The sequence below is a fragment of the Heterocephalus glaber genome, unplaced genomic scaffold (assembly GCF_053883595.1).
Source record: "Heterocephalus glaber isolate CG9 unplaced genomic scaffold, H.glaber_assembly_v1.0 deba00000071, whole genome shotgun sequence".
In the NCBI taxonomy this organism is placed as follows: domain Eukaryota; kingdom Metazoa; phylum Chordata; class Mammalia; order Rodentia; family Bathyergidae; genus Heterocephalus; species Heterocephalus glaber.
Window position 1 is genome coordinate 31715817 of NW_028258137.1, and position 19040 is coordinate 31734856.

The 19040-nt window shown below is 38.2% G+C and overlaps 1 protein-coding gene and 1 non-coding gene across 6 annotated transcripts in view; both read right to left on the reverse strand.

Moving 5' to 3' along the window:
- Fto (FTO alpha-ketoglutarate dependent dioxygenase) overlaps positions 1-19040 on the reverse strand; it is a 399271-nt gene that overhangs the window by 58530 nt on the left and 321701 nt on the right. The window lies entirely within an intron of this gene.
- On the reverse strand, positions 3108-3214 carry LOC147830682 (U6 spliceosomal RNA). The gene has a single exon (XR_015449704.1). It is a non-coding gene; the product is annotated as a U6 spliceosomal RNA (small nuclear RNA).

Genomic DNA, 19040 nt, shown 5'->3' on the forward strand with positions numbered 1-19040 from the left:
CCCTAATATGCGATGCCTGTCACTTCTTATTTATTAGCTCCTTGCCCTGGATATTTTCATAATTTCCATGTAGCCTGTAGGGCCCCGGAAGTGGAGATGTCCTGGGAATCACAGCCTCAGGATAGCCTCACCTTTGCCACTGTGGACAGACAGGACAGCAGAGCAGCCTGAAGGGGTTCTCTCCTCAGGGGCTTCTGGCCGTACATGATGGGAACTGTCCTTCCTAAAAGCTGCACCAGCTAAGGAAAATAGCAATGAAATAATCCTCAGGGCAATGTGTTTTGAGAATGGCCAGATGGGTCTAGTAGGGTGAGAGACTTTGCTTAAAGTTTAACATGACAAACAAGTAATAGTACTCTCAGCTATTTTAAACATTTTTAGAACAATGTTCTTAAGTTTATAGAGAAGAGTGCTTTCAAATGTCCAACATTTCACTATTAGCTGTGGAACTCAATAGACAGGTAAAAAAAAGACAGGGAACCTCAGAACTTCAGTCCTAAATAAAATAAACATTTTTTTTCTTTGTTGATGGCTTAGAAAATCACTGGTCCCCTTTGTAAAGTACTTTCAGTATTTCAAAAGCTAAACTTCATTCCATGGCCCTGCTTGCTTTGCTCTCTTTTCTCACTCCTCTGGAACACTGCTTTGTTCTCTTCCTGTTCCTCCAAAACATCAAGCTTGTTCCAACCTCAGGGACTCTGCTCTAAATTGTCCCTCTGTGTAGAACACTGACTCCAGGTCTTCATGGAGTTGTGGTGTTTTTGTCTTTCAGATCTCCACTCACAGGTCACCTCTTAGAGAAGACTTCTAACCTGTCAATACACCATTACCTATCCCTTTCCCATTTTCTAGTTCATCATGTGAAATTATCTTATTACACATTTCTTTAACATGGGCCTCTCCCATTGGAATGTATGCTCTAAGAGAACTTGGAAATACATTAGGGTAGACTGCTCTATGTGCTTAAAAGTAACAAATCTGCAATTACTTTCAAATAATCCATATGTCATTTTTTCTTTAATTCAGCAAAGTCTTTAATCTAGTTACTGTAGCTGAGATTTTGCCATAAAAATTATTTCTCATTACATTCAGATTTCAAAGCCACTGATGAACCCCTTTTTTGAAATGATTCTAATGGAATTAACCAAATTTAAAAAGACGTTGACTTAAAACCATTATTATTGAAAAAAATAATATTTAAAGGTTAAAGCACTATATCTTGTGCATCTAAAAGGATTACTTTAAGTCAGTTTTCTTATTGCTAGTATTTAAGCAGTTGCCTCAACCAGTCACCAGGTTTGAACTTGAATTTGAGTCAGTATTTACAGGGCTTCAACCAAATCCCCATCAAACTCAATTCCGCAAGGAAGCATCTAAGTGCAACCATGGCCAAGGCAAGAACCCAGCAGGTATCCATGGCAATCCTGTGCACTTTGGACTGATCAGGGCCTGGAAAAAGGAAGTTTGGATTAGACCAAATAGATGTGAACTCGATATTGAGAACAACTTCCTAAAGGAAATGAGACCTGTGCTTGCTTCGGCAGCACATATACTAAAATTGGAAATGAGACCTGATAAGTGACTAGAGAAGTGACCAAACCTTTGGAGGAATTATGATCAAGATAAATCCACCCTGACCCCTGTACTTTTTGAAAACTGTGTTTGGTTCATCTTTGCTGCTCCTCCATAGTACCTTAAACGTACCAAGAGCTGAAGCTATTGTGGTGGACTGAGGTTGATTAAACTCCATGAGGATAAGCCCACTCTCTCTAGTTGTTCACTGTATGCTCAGAGGTCAGCACAGCTAAGGAGATGTTTGTTGAATGAAAACTACAAATTGATGAATTAAATGGTCAATGAGTGAATGGGGCACAATGGTATTGCAGGGCTAAGATAGGTGAAAATCTTGCAGAGTGGAAATTCTACCTTCAACCTCATGTTCCTCCATTGATCTGTACATAGTCTCTTTCCAGAATGCAAATCATTTTCTCTTTTCCATCCTCCTCCCCCTACTCCCACACCATGTGTGTGGGAGACTCCTACTCTTGGAGAAGCACAGGCATCTCTGAGGTTGCTTCTGACAGCCCTCTCCTCCTCAACATTCACAGGGCATCTTCATTAAACCACCATCACATAGTGCTCTGCTACTTGACGTATCAAAAGCTAGCAAGAGCAGTTCCTGGGATCTGAAAATTAAGGGCTTAAAGGCATCTTGCAGGTGTAGTACATGTAGTTTCAGCTCTGCTCTGACCCTTTCTCTCCAATTCTGTCTCCCTGAAAATCTAGTTTGGCCCTTTCAAGGAGAAGAAGGGAGCCATGTCACCAGGAGGTCCTCTACCTCGAGTGGGCCCTCTTGCCTCCACAAGCCCTACTGGCTGCTCTTACTGGCCTACCCCTACTTTACATGTGGGTTGCCCTGGAAGAAGATTAGAAATCACATTGTATCTAAGGCACTGATATTCTCCCCGTTTTGCCCTTGAGAGAGACAAGGAGGCTTCTGGGAAGGTAGGGAAAGGAAGAGAGTGGCTTGGGATGGCCCTTTGCAGGTTGAGTAGATAATCATGGTGCAGCTCGAAGAGCTTTATCCAGCTTCTCTGGATTTTAGCCAAGTTCTGCCTCCCAATACCTGAATTCTTCTATGCATCTATGGACAGTTCTGAAGCCTGAAGAGGTCAAGTTACATGACATGAGGTTCTTCCTAGGCTCTAGATTCTGATTCTGTTCATGCTTCAAAACATCTTATCCTCTGCTTGCCTCTTATGGGTCATCATGTCTGAGGCCAGGTCTCCACTGAGACCCTAATTTAATGCAGCTGTAGCCATAGCTATGAGTATCTCATTTTTAATGTCTTCAGTACTAAAATAGTTTCCATTTGTGCCAAAAATATATATGCCTTGCACTAGAGAAAGTTTACCTCCATGAGTATTGGGCACACAGGTCCAGGTAGCTCTAGATGAGAAGTAGAATGGGGCATACTTGTATTAAAGATGTTAAGTCTAAAAACAATTGAATGACAGCATTAAGGAAAATTTCAAGTTACACACAATATCACCATTCTAGTAAGTCTAGTTGATAATGATGTCCATACATAATTTTTATGCATTGTATGAGCATTCATTTGCTTCACGAATTTGCATGTCATTCTTGTGCAGGGGCCATGCTAATCTTCTCTGTATCATTCCAATTTTAGTATATGTGCTGCCGAAGCAAGCACGAGCATTCATTTGTTTTTTTCACTTAATAGTAGCTCACAAACATTTTTCTATGTGTCTATGTTGTCTTCATAAACATTACCTATATTTTTCTAAAGTAAAAGTCTATAAAACAAATGATCAATTAAATGAAGGACTATAAATAAAATCCCCTATAATTTGAAAACTTCTAGACAGTAGGAAAGAATAACATCTAAAATGCTTGCTATGAGATGGCAGAAACTGAATACAGGATATGTTCCATGCTCTTAACTAAAAGCACGAGTACCAGACAGTAATAACTAGTTTTAAAACCTCTGGAAAATGACTTACTCTCCCTTTGCCTTAGTTTCCTCAGTATGACATGGAGGGCAGGGTTGGAGGTGAATTTCTAAATCCTTTCCTGTTCTAAAATTTTATGTTCATTCCTTAAAGTAACCTTCAGAGGAATACAAAGAACTCTGGGTACTCTAACTTATTCCTTCAAGTAATGGTCCAATGGAAATACACTGGGCTGTGTCCCTTCTCTGCCTTTGGGGGGAACTAGCCTCCTTAGTGTGTATATGTTTTCAGTAGCAGGTTCCTGGCAGCCACGTGTGTTCAGTGTGGTCTGACTCCCTGACCACAGGGGCTTGTTCCATAAGTGGGCATCTACCTCAGGCTGGAAAAGTCAAACAGCATAGAAATGTTCTGGCTTAATCCATAAACTTCTGCTTAGCACAAAGATTCTCTTTGTTATTATTTCTGATCCTATAGTTTAACTTCTGTTTTACAGTGTAGAAAGCCATGAGAATAAACTTCAACATTTTCAGAAATTAATACATTTCTGAATAAGCCTGGGTTTTCAAGCAAAAACCTCCAGATTTTTTTGTTTTGACCCTCCAATCTATCTTTAAGACCCACAGGAATCGTCACAATCCATTCTGCTCTCTGTGATGGGGCCTTAGATTCCCAACCCCAAGAAATGGGGCCCAGAGTTTTGGTGGTTTCCCCTCAATTCAGGCTAATGAATGGCCCCTTATGCATGCAGAGATGTTAGCAGAGATAGGCAACATGGAAGCTGGGAAAGAAGGCCAGCCAGAAGGTTGCAAACATTAAAGAACTAAATATTAGATTAGGGCTAATCTGGTAAATTCGGAATACTGAGGAGCAATAGAAACTTTAAAATAGGATAGACAGCTGAAAACATGAGGTTTTTAAAATGTTTTGTCTTAATCTGCCAACCTATCTGAAAGTCTAATGTATCAGGTATTTAACCATACACCAGAGACATTTCCTTCACTCCTGGGGGAAGGAGGCAAGGAGGAATTGTTTCCATATGAAATGATGTGATTGAATTATATTTCTAAATTAAAGCTTCGCAGGCCCTCAGTGTGATAATTGTGTTTGTTCATTATATTGTACCATCTCTATTACCAACACCCCCCCCACACACACACACACAACGAGAGTAATTAGAAAGGGAAAGAAATGCATTCAACATGTATCCAGCAGTTGGGGATCTATCCATGTACAACTGAAGTTGGCTTTAAAGAGGAGGGAGACAGAAAAGGAAAGGAAAGGAAAGGAAAGGAAAGGAAAGGAAAGGAAAGGAAAGGAAAGGAAAGGGAAAGGAAAGGGAAAGGAAAAGGGAAAGGGAAAGGGAAAGGAAAGCCAAGCCAAGCCAAGCCAAGCCTGACAATTATTTAATTTAAAGGCACAAACCAAAAAAGTATTCTTGGGTTTGTCTGCATCAAAGCTCGCCCAAGATTTCCCAGTAGGTGACAAGAAGCTACTTTATCAAAGACCCTCTAAAGTCTTTGCAACACTCTAGGACAATGATCTGCATTTAACTGCTCTCCATGAGTCTTAGCATGACAAACCATTATGGCTCCAAAGAAGCCCTTAAAATCTATAGTGTCAATGAGCTCCCCCAAGCATTAGGATTTACAGTTATGGGTTAGATCTCTTAATCCTTCTCTTCCCCTCAAAATACCATTTTCTCCCAGGGGAGGTGCTATTCTAGTCAGCGTCTGTGAGGAGATCTTTGTGAAGTCACTTTTAGATGTAGTTACAAGACAGGAAATGAAAACTCTGCACTTAGATGAGATACCTCTCATGTTGAACTACACCAAACTAATGAATGGGCCAGAGCCACAATGGCTCCATCAGAATGAAGGTGAGGTCTCATTTCATTTCTGGATGTGAATGGCTATGAGGTCTTGGAAATGACACCTGTTTTCTTGATTAATTTTTATTCCTGTAAGGAACCAATGTGCCTCCTTCTCTTATAAGTTTGTATTAAGAATTACCTTTAAACAAAAGTAGAGGATATCCTAAAGTGAATATCTGTTTTACAGCCAAAGTAACAAAAATAGCAAAATAGATCCTGTTTAATCAATAAGGTGCTTCCTTGCTGAGCAGTCACCTGGGGACATTTGTGAATTCTTTCAAACCACGAGGAAAAGCGTGGAACCAATTCCGCATTTTCTAAACTGAATGGTTATAGCAACACAATGCAAAAAAGAAAAATGATACCAAAATGTATAATCTCAGACTATAGATTTGGAGCAGTGACCACGTGCATCATTCTGGAAGGGATTTGCTTTCTCAGTTATGTTTTGCTGCTGATTCCACGTGCCTCATCCCTGAAGTGCTAAGTAGTTATAAACACCAGTTGATTATTAAAGGTTCATTCAAGCCAGGCTACGTGCAAATGTGAAATATATGTATAATAGCATGATTAGAAATTATATATATAATATATATAATATATAATAGTATGATTAGAAATTAGAGCTCTGAAACTTTAAATATGGTTCAGTGGCTTGAAAGTTAATGACCCTTTTTCAAGTCCTTAAAACCAGTAGAAGAAAAAGCTCTGTTACGTCACCTATATTCACACCATCTTATTGGTGTCACAAGCTCAGTTCATTCCCTACTTGGGGCTGAAGAGGTTCCAAGGCACAATACATTACACAGTATTTGGGAAGCTTTTTGGATAATGCTGTAACAGTACTAAAAATTACTCCTGAATAAAAACTTCTGAATCCCAATGTACTTGTGTTAACAGGCTACAGTGAGGTGGCCCAGTGAGGTATATTTTCTTGCAAAAATATTCCATCTCTCTTCCTTTCCTTATCTAGCAAGGGTATTCTTTTCATTTTAGAGTAACAAAGCTCTTAAACTCTGGTTTCAAGATGGAAAAGCAACTAGGCATTTTATTAGAAAAGTGCTGTGAAGAGTAGCTTTATTTTCTAGTTACAGAAACATCTGCCTTCCTAGAGAAAAGAAAGTCAATGTTTAAGTCTGTTTAAAGCCAGGCACAGTGGCTCATGCCTGTAATCCTAGCACTCAGGAGGCTAAGGCAGGACCAAAAAGCACTCGGGAGGCGAAGGACCAAAAAAAAAAAAATTAGTAGATTTTTAAAAGGTGAACGAACACACAAGATTTCATACATATCATTTATTAATAAGAGAAATAACCACCCTATTATTTACTTATTTATTTGGTACTAGGAATTGCACCTAGGAGCTTCACATTGAACTATATCCCAGCCCTTTTCTCTTTTCTCTTCTTTTTTTCTTTATTGTTTGTTTTGTTTTTTGAGGCAGGGCTTTACTACGAAGTTCAGGCTGGCCTTGAACTCACTATGTAGCCCCAGGCTGGCCTCAAACTCACAAGGATCCTCCTGCCTTAGCCTCCCAAGAGCTGGGATTACAGGTATGCATCACCATGCCTGGCTCAATGGCTTTTATTTTATTTCCCTTTTTATTAGTATACAGTTGTCACACATCATAAATACATTCATCATAGTGAATTGGTATATATATATATATATATATATATATATATATATATATATATAGCATCTTGATCCCTCATTCCCCCCTCTCCCTCCCAGATACCCATTCCATCTCTACACAGTCTATCTCCTGGTTTTAATCATTTAAACTTTGGGTTTCTCATAGAAGAGAAACCATGCAATATCAAGGAAGTGGTGGTGGGACCTGTCGCACGGCTATTACCTACACTGTTCAGAAGTGATACCTCAGTAGCTCAAGTGTGGACAAGGCAATGCGATACTGAATATATCCTAAGGTAGACACTTGGGAAGTTGCAATGAAAAGGACTTTACAGGTGCATTGCTTATAAATAGTCACATTGTTTGGGGCTCAAAGGACTCAATTGTTTCTGGCCAACTTGGAACTTTTCCTGCTCCCTGGAATGAGATGAGTGTGACTTTTGTACAGAGTTTTATGCTGGACAACTCCATGCACTCAGGTCAACCTTTTGTGAGATTTGGATTCCTAGGTCTTGGCAAAGGACTTGGCAAAAGGTACAGGGGTTTTCTGCTCCATTTCTCCTCACTTCTCAAACTTCACTATCCTGCCCTGGAGACTTCCAGCCCCACAGGCTCAACGTCATTTTTCTGTTAGATGTAAGTGCCCAACTCTGCAAGTATTGCATAAGCTTAGTCACATCACTGAAGAAAATCTGTTGTTCTTAAGATACAACAGTATCTCTTTAAATAGATAAAACACAGTCCAGAATTGACGGGTCCTTGGCAATTCACTGGTTTCTGCAAACCGAGGTAATGTGGAAAATCTTTTAAGCAAATGGGAATGAAGAGGAAATGTGCCTATTGACTGATAAGAAATGAGCAAGTCCTGGAAACCTTCAAGGTGACAGTCAAGGCAGCTTTTACTTCACAACCCAAGACACACACCTGCTCCCTGACTGACGCAGGGGGCTAGGGTCCCATAAGCTTATCCTCTGCTGACAGTATCACAGGTTGAAAATGCACTGAACACACCTAACCCGCCAACATCCCAGGTCAGTAACACAGTCCACTGCAGTTTCCCTGTTGGTGGTTTCCCTTGTGATCATGAGGTCAGCAGGGAGTGGCTTGCTGCCACTGACCAGCATTGCAAGAATATCCTACTGCATATCACTACCCCCAAAAAGGATCAAAAGTCAAAGCATGATTTCTATAGAATGCATATCATTTTTACATCAACATAAAGTTGAAAAATTATAAGTGAAATCCACTATAAGTCAGGGAATGTCTATATCAAAATCACCAAAATTAGTGAAAATTTGTCCTTTTAATTACTCAGTTTGTACTCTGGTTACCAATATTATCTCAGGTTATTGAGGTGGCATAAAGGTATCAGTAGTGCTTTGGAGAATTATTTCATAATTTTCACAACAAGGAGAATGCTATGGCTCCTTTCTAGTAGATAATTTAGATGGCACTATGCTTAAAACTTCTTCCCATACTCACACTGGTGCTGGGGTATGCAGCTGCCTCCCTAAATGTTTATTTGTAAGTCTGAAATCAGAAAATCACCCTTGACTCTTTCCTCTTTTTCATCCCTATACCCAACTGATGATGAAGTTCTCTCACTTTAGAAGTCCCCTGAACTTCATACTTGTCTGTTCTCACTGCTCCATCCAGTGCATCCTCACACCCACTCATCTTAGGAACACTGCTTTTCTCCAAATGCACCCAATTCTGCCTCCAGCAAGAATGACCCAAATCCACAGAGTACACTGCCACGAGGCTAATCTTCCTACATTCCCACCAGCATTAAGTCACTCTCACACTTGGAAATGTGAGCAGGCTCTCAGAACTCGGCCATCTTTGTGCCTCCCATATATGGGTCTGTTTCCTGAACTTTCATGTTCAACCAGGTAAGCCTGACACATTAAACCTAGGTTGTACTACTTTATTCCTGCCCTCGTACTATATTCTGTCTAACTGAAATGATCTTTCCCCATCCACCTATGTCTTAACTAACTCAAAAATCCATCTTTCCCTTAATATTTTTACTGATAGAGTTTGAAATGAATCCACTACACATGGAACTTATTAACAATGAAATGATTAACCAACCTGGAATCTTCCAACATTTTCTCAGAGGTCCATTAATATAATTAAATATTTTAATTGTAATCTTAACAATAAATTTTAACTTTAACATTTTGTACTTTCATTTTAGTGATAATCTAAAATAATTAATTTGTCACTACTATTCACCAGATTTCTTTTAAGATTTCTAAATTAAAGGAATTTTTACAGAGTAAAACTGAGATTTTAGGGATCATAATGGTCTCTATGAGCCCTTACTATTGGAAGGGCCCCAAAACACCTTTTTCTTCTAAAAGAAATCTGTAAATGCATCTGACAATCACATATAGTCATGTGATATATCTTTTCTAGTGTTGTCTGGAAAAGTTCTTTAAATCTTTTAGTTTTATTTTTCATGTTTTTACGTTTTATCTTCCCAAACAGAGAGTAAACTCTCTGAGGTCTTCGGATTCCTGACATACCAAACATAATCTTACAAAAAGCATGTACTTGGTCAAAATTACTTACTCTATGAAGGCCTGATATGTCCACACAGGATGTCAAAGGGAAACAAACAAACACACAATGGAGACTGAATTTCACTAGACATCTAACCTAGAACCATGGAAAGGGAGCACTAACATTGTCCAATGTTCCAACTCTTAGACACATTTCCTATATAGTCACAAGGGCTCCCTTTTTCTCTAACAAAGGTTTTTATTATTCCTTTCTTCTAGTAAAGTCAAATGATATTAGTATTAAGCAATAAAACTAAAGCATTTCTTTCTCATGACAGATAAGAGGTTCCAGAGTGATGAAAAAACTTTGTTGAATCCAATGTGTTCTGAATGTTTCCAGTAAATCCTTGATCTATATTAATTTCATGTTAGTGTAAGAGAGAATTCTAGAACAATCATTCATCTCACAATACAAACAAGGTGGTTCCGTTTGTCATTCTAGACTTTACTAGCAGAAAAATGATGCCTGAGGGAGTGGTCAAGGAGTCAGGATTAGGAGGAGCAGGGAATCTCAAAATAAGACCTTCCCACCTGAGCACTAAGAGAGGGTTGCAAAAATGAATCTTCCACTAGCTGTGCACAGTGTTGCATTGGTTCCCTAAAACATTTGCTCATACAAGTTGTAGAGCTGACTAATATGGATTTACAAAGTTTATTGTATTAGTTAAAAACTTGGGCAGCAAGCAACAGCAGAAGCCAGCACAAATGAAGCCAAACACTAATTTGACAGAGAAAGAATACTCTTCCCATTGTTGCCCTTCCTATTGTTGTCAACTGAGAAGGTCTATCACAAATGTTGATGGAATATTAGCTGATCCTGTGGTTCCGTAAGTAAATACAGTACCATTCTTCCACTTCACCACAGAAAGGTATATGTGGAGTTAAAAAAAAAAAAACCAAAAACTACGATTAGAAATCACTTGGATTTTACAAGCCAATTACAGATCTATACACAAAAAAGTACAAGTTTGAATTTATAAAAGATCATTCCAAAGAATATGCTAAGATTAAGAAAGTAGAAAGTTATAGGGATAAATGATGATTTTTTTTTTTTTGTAAAACAGCTTGCCTTATGCCTCATGTCTCAACTACAAAACAGGAGAACATGAGAGGTAACTTTAGTAACAGCAAAACTAAAGCTACAGCAAAGTGAGGAAGCTTTTCCTCCTCCGTGAATTGTTCTTTGTCAGGTGTTACTGCATGTTCAGCATGAAAGTTAATTAACACACAGCACACTGCCTGAGAAGCCTTACATAATTACACCTGGATTCTAATTAGGTAACTCCAGTATCCCTAGTCTAAATCATCCAAACTACAAATCTCTCAGAGTGTGGCTAGGACTTTCTTAGGCCTGTGACATGCCTGTGAAATTGAAAAGTTGTCACTTCCAACATGTGGGGTACATTAATAGGCTAAGTTTTCCCATATCCTTTTCATCCAGAAAGTGGAACTCTGAGAAAAAGTAGGATCTTCTGCGACACCTTTGGATTGTCTTCTGGTATACCACCAATTTCAGAGCAAAATGCCCAGTATAAGTGTATTTATTGGCAACAATGTCAAGCAATTACTCACTAAGGCATTTGTGTTGATATTTAGTTAATTTTACTAAGAAGATATAATACTGACATAAATGAATTGATGAGATTGAGAAATTAAAAATTGCTTTTTAGATTTTTTGAGAATTTGCCAAGCTTTCTACAACAAAATATCTTTATACTATTAACAATGCCAGGAGGAGAAGGAAAAATCAATTAAAAAAAAAAAAGACTCCTCCATAAAATGAAACCATCATTTTATGTATGGTATTAATTCCTACCTCATATTTACAGCATGATATATTATTAATTCAGAACTTTATATCAGAACTTTAAACATGGTATACAGTATAATATCAATGTATATCAAAAAATTCACTTGTCCAATCAAACTGAACAAATGTGCAAGCTATGCTATAAATTACCTCCAAGAATGTTCAACTCAGAATAATGGGGTACAGTGATATATGACAGGAGCTGTAATCAGTAACATTTAACAATATATTAGGTTTATCTTCTTTCTCTGGCCACTATTTCAAATGACACCACAAATCCCCTTGAGATCTGTCACTTGGCTGGACACACTTTTGTTATCAGGTGAAAACAACAAAGGGAACACCATGTTCCCAAATCTGTTCATCACACAGCAGGTTCAACAGAGCTGATCTCTACCCACCTATTCTGAGTACTGGCGGGAGGAGGAGGGAGACTGGGGGAGAGAGAGAAACAGAACTTAATTAGTAGAACCTTCTGGGTCCACTGCTACAATCAGTGAAGCTACCCAACTGGTGGGCCCAGCCAAAGGGATCAGAAACAGGTCTACTATTGCCAACTCTGCACTCTGCCCGCAGCGACTGTCAACTAATGATAGATTAGACAAATCTGATTGCTCTATCAAAACATTCATCTCAAATCTTGATTAGTAAGCCTATTGAATTATGATTAATTCACAAGGGTGCTGCTGACAGATAAGATACTTTATCTGACAATGTGTACTAGTTGCTTTGCCTGAAGCCAAAAGAAAAAAAAAACACAAAGCCCAAACATATAAACTCTGAAGTTGCTAGCAAATATCAAGCATAGCACATTGAGAAGGATAATGAGGCAACATGCACCTTTTAATTTAATAAAGAGCTTGTTTGTGAGAACTCAGCCTTGATTCAAAAAGCAAGAGGGATTTAGAGAGATGAAATATATGGAGAACAATACACTGTAAACAATAGAACACCAGGGCCCCTCTTGCCTTTTCAGCAAGGAATGTGTAAGAGGCATGAACTTGAGATTGCTGCACGAGGCACCATCCTCGGTTCTGGCAACATCCCAGTTATGCAGGCCAGAGACAGAGCAAAACATACATGCTTTTTCCAGTGTTGCCATCCAATTATGCCCTTGTCTCTGGGATGAAGACATCTGGGCAGAGAACTCATGGGATTTTCAGAAGGTAGAATTTATAAAACAATCTCTGGAAAGTAAAATGATGAGGATGAAGGGAGTAATTCTTTTGTTTTATTAAGAAAAGGCATAAAAATTTGGGTTTCTAATGCTTTTCTATTTTTTTTTTTTTTAGATGCTTAAGATGGAACCTAGGGCCTCTTACATGCTAAGTGTGTGCTCTACCACTGAGCTATGATGGCAGCCCCCTTTTTTCTTTTAGCACTGTCTGAAACAAAGAAACATTCAGTATGATTGCTTCAGTTTTGGTTTAAGACATAACCACGACTCAGGAAAAAACCCCAACAGCATCACCAATTCCCTTACCAAGCCAGCTCAGGAGCCCTGAACTTCAACCTATCAGTCCATGTCCATGCATCACTCTGCCAATCCCAAAAATTTGGCTCTGGTTGTTGTTGGGGACTGGAGAGTGAGTACAGTCTGAGGATGCCAAGGACTCAAAATCCTACATCATTTTTGATGGCATTGTTATCTTATCCTGACCTTATGATTTTACAAAAAGCTAATGTCCTATAATCATGTTTCTCTTTAACTGGTATTAACCTTTCAGTGACTTTTCTCTCTCTCTCTCCCTGTACCTCTCATAACTATGCTCTGTTAATCAATTGTGCACTGTAGATGGGGGTCAAGGAAACCTACTTCCTCCTTTGATAGCCTCCAATGTTTCTACTCTTGGGGATAAAAGTGCTTTAAATGGAGTTATATTCTAGGAAAATCAATATATGATTACTGCAAAGATTTGTATTGATTGTCCTGTTGCATTGCAAAAAAGGCTCAAGAAAAATGGCACAGCACATTTTCCTTCAATTCCTATTCCACAGAGTTTGTTGTGAATGTTTTGGGCAAGAAGGAAATGTTGGAACTTTAATAACCCAAAGTTTGCATCATTCAATTTGCTTTCTTCTTTCTCTCTGCTGCAAAGCACTTCATTACCACTCATAGAGCTTCTTGGCTATAACACTGGCAGACATTGGGGCTGCTAGGAGAGTTCACAGAGCAGAAGACTGTCCTGCAGGTCGCCTTCCTAACAGCCATCCTTCTCTTCCCACTCCTTTACTGAGTCCTAGTTTTGTTGGAGGCAGCAATGTACTCAGCTGCAAAATATTTCTGTTTTCTCTGATTGGTTTGATGGATTAAGTTTTGGCTAATGTAGTTATTTGGCAGAAATTACTGGGCAGGGCTTCTGGAGAAGTTTCTTTAAAAGTGGGTGGGGATCTATTCAATTGCCAGACACATTTTGCCCTTCTTTGCCTTTCTTCCTACACGTAATGTAGATGAAATTTTAGGTGCTGCAGCAGTTGTCTTGTGACCATGAGGTGAATCTGATACTAGAAACCATGCCCAAACTATGGTAGGGTAAGAGCCATGAACATGGGTGACTTTGTAGAGCCATGTATAATGCTATTCTTTTTAAATTTCTTTCATATAAAGAGGAAGAAAAAAAAAATTCCCATGCGGTTTAAGTCACTGTTTGTCAGGACTCTGATATTTGCAAATGTCTATTCACTTGAGTTCTCAATATCATGTCAAGTTATAATTTTTAAAAAGGAAGATTTATCTCCAGGGCTAATGAGATAGTTTATATTGCCAGCAGTGTAGGTACATACAATTTTATTACAGTAGCCTGGGGATTTATCTTGGTTCTTCTATCCCTAGGCTATGGCTATTGGATGGTCCACATATGTACCTCAAAGTATCTACATTCGTTTTACTGTTTTCCCAATTTTAGTGTTAGGAACTGCTTCGGGACTTTAAGAAGTTCAGTGACCCTTTGTTATTTTTAGCTGTTTCACCTCTACCCCCTCTTCTTCTTGTAACAGGACTCCAATTTTCTTTTGAGAGATTTCCTTCCCCTATCATGTGCCGTCTGAGTGGAAGTGTCATTGTAACTGAGAAACAGGCATCAGATCCAGGTTAAGCCCCATCAGGCTTTGATAAAGGCTTTAAGGTTCTGGAATAGAGTTATTTTATTACTATAAATTAAAAGATGCATCATCCGAAAGCCAGCACCTTACAGACAGAACACTCATCACTGTGAAGTTCTTTCTAATGGATGGTTGCCTAAGTGATTTAAAAATTTCAATGAATACAGAAGTTGCTGATTATGGAGTCTATTGACTATTTAATTTCAATGGACTACTTACTACATTTCCTTTAAAATTTCACCTTAAATAGAAGGTGCTGTTAAATTAGGAGAAATTAAATTTTGGTAATAATAATAATAATAATAAAAGGTAACCTTTATTAAGTATTGCCTATGTGGCAGACACTATGCCTCAAACTTGAATATATAAATTAATACAATACTCACAACAGCCCATGAGATGAGGTAGGCACTATTATTATTCCCTTCATTCAGATGGGAAAACTGAGGCAGAGAGATTAAGTAATTTTCCCAGCGTCATCTAGTTTATAAATGGAAGAACCAGGATTGACCCAAAGCTACTGTAATGCTTGGGAAACAAAGTACCATGGGAAACACTTTGATATGAAAAAAGCAGAATGCAAAATTATACATATTCAACAATTATTCCTAAATTAAACTGTATTCCTTTGGCAATGGTTGGAAATAAAGTGTCAAAGTAAAAATAATTATGTTAGGGGAGTGGACTACAGATTAAGTCCTGCCCCCAATTTCTTTCTATTATTTTCAAAACTTGAAAAGGAGGGAGGGAAATGAAGAGGAGAAAGCACTTTCTTTATAAAAAAGAGAAATGGCACAGTTTCCTCTGCCTCAGGATGCCTCTGGACTTGACCGGAAAAGACTGTCTTTTGCCCTTCACTGCAGATTAGGCAGAGTGCTGGGAAGGAGGGGAAGCTTAGCAATGCAAGGCAAGGCAAGGCAAGGCAAGGTAAATGAAGTTCTGCTGGTCAGGAGAGTAAATAAGATTAGTTATGGGCTCCAGGTCATCCACTCACGAAGGTCAGAGAGTGTGAGATTATTATCCTTGGTAGAAGAGCAGAAAAATAGCATTAAGGAATAAATTAATGAAAAAGGTAGAAGATTATTTGAATGAAAGCCCTAATCAGTTTAGAGATTTTACTCAACTGCTCTACTGGCCATCAGTCAAGCTCACAAAACAAATATGCTTGTTCTCTTAAGTAATTCTAGGAGATCTCCCCTTCTTGCTTCAAAGACATCCAATCTAAGGAAAGACATGAATAAAGTTGCCCAGTTTGCTGTTACGCCTCATACAAAACCCACTGATGCATTAAGGTGCACAATACTAAAATGTAGACAACTTACAGAAGATGCATAATTGCTGGGCCTGTTTGGCCTTTGATTCCAAATAGAACATCATTCCATACCCATTCAAGAACACTGAATTCACCAATGTGCAAACTGCATATTTTATTAAATAAACACAAACTAGGAGATAATGACATACATTTGTTTTCATTACAAGTAGTAAGGCAATATTTCTCCAAGGCTTACTGCATTAGCATTTCTCTCCACGTTTCAAATGCCTTTGAACTTTTTGAAAAGCTACATCTGTTAGCTCCCGTGTATACAGCAGAAAGTTACCAAGTGAATTAAGTTTTAATATAAATTGCTTTGTTCACTATTAAGATTGATGTTGGACACACTGTACTCTAAGTTGCAAACTGCAATTACAATTCGTTGCAATTATCTTTGGTTGTTAATAGCACAAGATAGCATGTCACTTTCTACCAAGTGTATAATTTATCATTTGTGGGTTTTTTTCCTGAACTCTTGTGGTATTCCAAATGTATAATCTTGTTGTATTTATTTCCCAGTGGTCCAACAAAATGCACAGCAAGTGCTGACTAGAACAAACTAAAAAGCACTGCTATTGACAAGCCGTCACTTGAGCAGTAATGAACATTCTGCCTCCACTTTCACCTCAACAAACCAGCAGCTTTAATTTATGATAAAGCAAAGGAGCGGCAACCTTCAGGTTTATTATACCCTCAGTGCTGTTTCAAATAAAGTAATTAGAAGGTCAAGAGACAGGTCTAGAAAGCCAAATATAAATGCAACCCTTCTGTACTGACATTAAAAAAAAAAAAGACCCATGTGTTCAAAGAGCATTTTATCCATCTTTCTTCTCCACAGTGGGGCAAGATTTTTTTTTTTTAATACTACCGTAACCAATCAGAACCAGTGGCATCCCCGTTCCTTGGCTGTCTAATTTGTTCCATATGGGCTATAAGCAGTACACCTAAGAGACCTTGTCCTTAGGAGAATATGACTGCCTAGTCCAAAAACTTCTCTGAACTGCAAACAGAGCAGGTGATTGAGTTTGGTTTTCTTTTGCCTCTAAATAAAGAAAACTCAATAGGTGAAGTCATGGAGAGGTTCTAGGGAAATTCTACAGATATAATAGTAACTCACAAATAAATTACTTTTAAAATCTATTTAAAAATATTTTGCTTTAAATTTTTTTTTTGAAAAAAGGCCAAAGAAAAACAGTTATTTAGGAGAAAAATGGGGCTTTCAGAATACTTTGTTTTCAGTAATGAAAGACACAATTATAATAAATTATTGTGTTTCTAAGGAATTATCTGTAATATCACACTTGGTTTTAAAACATACACTATAATTTTGCATACATTCTGGGTTATTTCCTCTCTCTTTTTTTCTCATATATAACAACGATACTACTCTAAAAGTTCTCTGAAAGGCCACGAAACCTAAAGGGCCTTGACTATATGCCCAGCCTAAGTCAGACCATTTGAAGGACCACATTAACTTTTGTAAGCCAGCTGCCTTCAAACCTCCTGATCCAAGGATTACTTTAGTGGGAAATAAAGTCTACTCTACTTCTCCCCATTACTTACTCTTTTAAATTCTTCCCAGCCCCTACAAGGAAGGGAAGGGGAGGTAAGGGAGAAAGAAGATAGAAAGGGAAAAGAGGAGAAATTATAGAAGGAAAGAAGGAGAGGATGGGGGACAAAACCAGAGCTTAAGTGACTTCTGTACAGGTTATAGTTATATATATATATATATATATATATATATATATATATATATGATTGATCTATCAATCATATCTGTATCTGTGATGAATGCTATGTTTGAAAAAGTTTCCAAAAGACAAATATTCCAAAATGATACAAGTCATTCATGGTGCCATAACCTAGGAGAATTCTACTACCTACTTGAAGGCTATTATAATCATCTCCATCTACCTCTTTTGGGGGTCTGTGGAGCAGATATTCCAAAAGCTTGTCTGAAATAGCATTTTGTGGTGTAATTTTTGCTTCAAGTAATTTTTACCATCCTCTATTCAAGTAGTCAGTCTAATTGCACTTGATTATATAAGTGGTGGAAGTGTATGTAATCTCATAATTAGGACATGTAATTATGTTGTAAAAATCCTTATGAAATTGTAAAACAGAAAGTGCACTAGTATACTAGGTGGTTCTGTTCTCCCCCAATTTCCATCCAGAAAAGCAGCAGAAGTAATGACTTTTCAAGGTCTGGTAAGAAATGGGTATATCGGGCTGGGGATTTAGCTCAGTGGTTCCAGTGCCTGCCTCGCAAGCGCAAGGTCCCAAGTTCGATCCCCGGTATCCAAAAAAAAAAAAAAAAAAAAGAAATGGGTATATTAGGGGCTCTCATTTATCAGGGTGAAGGGATGGGCAGCCTTGGTCCAAAATCTCTTGATAGTCCTAGTGTCACGTAATTTTTATATGTCCAGGTAATAATAAAGAAATAACATCTATACCTTATAATCCAACTATATATATATATATATATACATATATAAAATCCAAAATGATATTGAATTTCTAAGGCATAAAATATAATATCTAGGCTGGTTTCTTCAACCTAGGAACACGTTTTCTTCTGTCAATGCTTTTTTTGTTATTTATTTTACTTTAAAATATAATACTAATAATTGATACTATTATTAGGAAAATAAGTATAGAAATACACTAGATAATTTTCCAACATCTTTTGAGACAGTAATTATAGGTATTTCTCCATCTAGATAGAGAAAGAAGTGTTTGACCTACATTTCTCAATCTTCCTATTCCTTCTTTCCTGGCCTTTCCCTGGAGGCGCTAATGAGTGGTGAGATGCTCAAAGCTCTGGGCTGTGTGGTGGAATAAGATGCTCAGAGCCTGCACAATCCAGACTGGAAAGCGAGGCTTGTTTCATTAGGCTGTAAACCTTCATCTCAGCAGAAGCCCTGATGATGCTATAGTACTAGATGTCAGATCACCATCCAGAAGGAAATCCTCTGAAAGGGAAGCCAGTTCTCCAGTCTTTTCCATAGGAGCCCTAGAGGCCAGGGGTATATATAGAGAGGGTCCTGGTTTGTATGTTAGAGACCAGCACCGACGTAGGTATTCAGGAAGGGATAAAGGTAGGACAAAGCCCTGTGCTTGGAAGATCTGTCATTGCTTCTGCACATATATTGTTACTACTCAAAAATTCTAAAGGTATGCCAGAGACTGAAAAGAAAACCATGGTACCCAAGGGAGGCATTACTGGTTAACACGCCAACAACCATTCCCCCCCTGCTTCCTTGCTAACTGA